A 4,554-nucleotide genomic window follows, 5' to 3' on the forward strand; every position below is an offset into this window, starting at 1 on the left:
GCCAATCGTCAGCATTGGTTGCCTCAACACAATTGCTGAAAGTCTTTGGCCCGTTAGCAAGGAACTGGTTGAGTGTAGCAAAATGATTCTGATTGCTTCCTTGATTCCCTTGGTTGCCTTGATTGCGCCCTTGAAGAATTTCATGATCAACTGTGTGTTTGCATTGGTTGCGGCCATCACAGCTTGCCATGCCTCCGGAGGAGGTGGAGGTGGTGGCGGATCAGGATTCAGAGTCGTGCGCGTTGGAGGAGCCATCCTGAAGAGGTTGACCACCATTAGCACATTGACAGATAAATATTGAAGCTGGATCCAACAGAATGAAAATTGCAACATATAGTCTTCACATCCGAACAAAATGAACGAATGCATTCCTCTTGAAATGGTCACATATCCATAAATTGAGAAGCCACGTAGAATTAAGGTAGAGAAATAAATCAACAAGGTACGGAGCAAGAACGAATAATCGGTAAGAAATCCCAATCTCAAACCAATATCCGTGGAAGAAGAACTAGAGCTACCAGAATTCCCACCTATGAAACTCCCGAACCTTTCCGGTTACGCAATCAGGTGTTGGGGATACAGGGGAAGCTTAATATCTCACCCAAACTAGCAAATCCTACATCCAGCTGTATCCATCCTTCAACACATAACCAAGAAACCTTCGGAAACCATCTACCTCAACCTTCGAAAAGCATCCGTTAAACAAGTTATGGCGATACTCCCGAACTCCCGCCCTAATACTGGGTGGCGTCGAGGTTATCTCACCTACGAACTACATAAAAGAGATTTTCGATGTCGGCGTGCTAAACTCAGGTATTCCAAAACTGCAACGATAAAATTATGATGACAACACCTCAGAGCTCAAATCCCCGGGACACTTCCACTAAACCCCTGACAGGAGGCACCAAGACAATTTTCTCATCATAAAACCATCGGAACGATTCCAAGATACCCGCGTGATCCTAAATTTTTTTTAGTGAAATTTGAGAGGAGAAGAGTCAAAACTCTACGTCAGGATGCCTTACCAGAGCGATGAGGAGACTGGGATGTAAAAAGAATTCCTAAACTCTCCGATATATAATTCCTAATGACTCAAAACATTTTTCTAGACACAACTCGGCCGCTAATAACGATCAAGCAATGGGGCTCCTAAGGTCGGGGAAGGCTCTGATTACCAACTTGTAACACCCTCGATGCGACTATATCTCCCATGTGTCGAGGCACGACTTAGAGGCATAATCGCATTGAAGGCATATGTCGCAAGTTAGGCAATCTTCACAACATCCCATGTAATATAAATCATAAAGGGGAGATAACATAGTTGGCTTACACTCGCCACGTCAATCAAGTACATAAATAACATTACATCATCCAAACACTCATGGCCCGACTACGGCGCCAAAATAAAAGATAACCCGACATGCGACACGGTCCCAATCACCCCCAACGGGGCACCACTACTGATCATCAGGAAAGGAAACATAGTAACGTTGAGAGTCTTCCTCGAACTCCCACTTGAGCTCAAGTGCGTCTCCTGGAGCGGAATCATCAGGCCCTGCATCTGGTGTAATAGTAATCTGTGAGCCACAGGGACTCAGCAATCTCGCACCCTCGCGATCAAGACTATTTAAGCTTATAGGTAAGGTAAGGTAAATATGTGGAGCTGCAGCAAGCGACTAGCATATATGGTGGCTAACTTATTCGCAAAAGAGAGTGAGAAGAGGAGGCAAAGCGCGAGTGACAAACTAGAGAGCAACCTGCGCAAACATTACTCCAACACCGTGTCCACTTCCCGGACTCCGCCGAGAAGAGGCCATCACGATAACAGACTTAGTTGATTCATTTTAATTAAGTTAAGGTTCAAGTTATCTACAACCGGACATTAACAAATTCCCATCTGCCCATAACCGCGGGCACGGCTTCCGAAAGTTCAAATCCCTGCAGGGGAGTCCAAACTTAGCCCATGACAAGCTCTCACGGTCAACAAAGGAATAGACCTCCTCCCAAGACGTTCTGATCAGACTCGGTATCTCGGTAATTCAAGACACTTCGACAGGTTAAAACAAGACCAACAACACCGCCCGAATGTGCCGACAAATCCTGATAGGAGCTGCACATATCTCTTTCTCAGGGCACAATCGGATAAGCAATCCGTACAACTAAAACCAACCCTCGAGTTTCCCCGAGGTGGCGCTGCAAGGGGCTCTAGGTTGGACCAACACTCAGAGGAGCACTGGCCCTGGGGGGTTAAAATAAAGATGACCCTTGAGTCTGCAGAACCCAAGGGAAAGAAAGGCTAGGTGGAAAATGGTAAAACTAAGGTTGGGCATTGCTGGAAAAGCTTTAATCAAGGCGAACTATCAAGGGGTTCCCATTATAACCCAACCACGTAAGGAACACAAAATCCGGGAACATAACACCAATATGACGAAAACTAAGGCGACAAGAGTGGAACAAAACACTAGGCGAGAGGCCGAGCCTTCCACCTTTACCAAGTATATAGATGCATTAAGATAACATAGCAATATAATGATATCCCAACAAGTAAATAAAAGTTCCAACAAGGAACGGCCTCCAATCTTCACCTGCAACTAGCAACGCTATAAGAGGGGCTGAGCAAAAGCGGTAACATAGCAGATCAACGATTTGCTAGGACAATGGTGGGTTAGAGGTTTGGCATGGCAATTTGGGAGGCTTGAAAGCAAGTGGTAGGCATCGTAGCAATGGCATAGCAAAAGAGCGAGCAAACTAGCATAGCAAAGATAGTAGTGATTTCGAGGGTATGATCATCTTGCCTGCACAGTTGTCAGAGTTGACTGGATCCTCGAAAGCAAACTCAACGGGCTCTTCGTTAGCGAACTCGTCTCCTGGCTCTACCCAAACAATACAAACAAGCAACAAGGACACAATCAACCACGTGCAAGGATCAAACAAGATGATGCAATGATGATATGCTATGCGGGATGCGATGCGGGATGCAAAATGCAAGATATGACAGGAAACGCATGAAACTGGCCTCAACTTGGAAATCGAAGTGTGCCACTAGAAAGATGAGATGAAATCGCTTGAAAACGATATAAAGAACACCGGAATCGGAGTTACGGTTTGGAAATGGCAAGCGATTCAAATATGACACCGGTCTGCGATTTACAGCACGTAGCCATCTAGATGCAATGAGATGAACATGCTACAGCACCCAAACATGACAACAAAATACATGGCAGGGATGCATTCAAGATGCTTATCAAAAGTCTAGCACTGAGCTACGGCCAATTCATCCATTAACAGGTTCAAACAAGCATGGCAAAAATGCATATGACAAACAGATCTCAGATTTGGTGAAATTAACACTTGTGTGGAATTTCAGATCAGGTTGCCCTCTTCGGAGCAAAAAAACTACATGCTACAGGACCTGAACATGGCAAAGTAAAGCATGGCATGGAGCTACTCAAAGGGCTTAACAAAAGTCCCTTAGTGACCTTGAGCCTAAAGGAACCAGAAAATACAATTACAAACATGTGAACATAGCAAAAACATAATCAGTTTTCAGACTTGGTGAAAACTGGAGCATGCTGAAACATAACTCAAGTAGGCATGTTTACGAGCTCGATGCACTCACTACGTTGCAAGTAATGGCAAGACAAGCATACATCCATCAAGAAGGCACGAAATACAAGCTAGACATGGCAAGAACAATAGCATAGCATGCACGGGTCAACTACAACATCATCGTCAAAATTGCAAACAAGTTGACAATCTGCCCAGATTCACAAAGTAACAGAAGTAGAGCTCGATTGACTCAAGGTAGGTTGCTCCATAATTGAAAACAAAGACATGGATGGATAGAGAACTACAATATTAACAAAACATCCTTACTGATCATCCTCAAAAGAGGCACGGATCACTAGGAAACAACATGAACATATGGCATCATGAGATAAACAGCTCAAGGACTTAGTGGAATTGCTAAGTCCCTGAAAACAGAATTAGAAAGTGCACCACTTTGCAAGCTTGCACTAGTCACAACACACATCACAAAAATACATGGGTTGCACCTCTGGAAAGATGACAAAACCCTTAACAAAACATATGTAGAGCATCAGGGCATATCATGCACACATCAATCATGGCAAAAATGACAAAAAGCTAAACGGAGTAGCAGATCTGACAATTATCTCAAGTAGCCTCCTTATAACAGCATTTCGGGCATCAAGATGAACTCAAATGAAAATGATGCAATGGAATGAAATGATGTACTCTCTGAGATGAACCTAAATGCATGAATCGGAGCTACGGATGCAAAGTTACGGGGCCACGAACAGGGCAACATGGATCTGCAATTTCGTGACTTGGACGAAAAAACAACCTCCGGATTAGGGTTTCCAGATCTGCACGCTTCCCGAGGCGTTCGCTGGAGTACTCGCCGGAACGGCGCCGTGCGGCGGCCGGAGATGGTGAGGAAGAGGCCGGGGCGAGGGGAGGAGACGGCCAGAGATGGTGGAGCTCGCCGGCGTCCTCCTCAGGGCCGGAGCGGGCGGCTGCGGCAGGGCGGCG

Source organism: Triticum dicoccoides, chromosome 6A (genome assembly GCF_002162155.2).
Source record: "Triticum dicoccoides isolate Atlit2015 ecotype Zavitan chromosome 6A, WEW_v2.0, whole genome shotgun sequence".
Lineage (NCBI taxonomy): Eukaryota > Viridiplantae > Streptophyta > Magnoliopsida > Poales > Poaceae > Triticum > Triticum dicoccoides.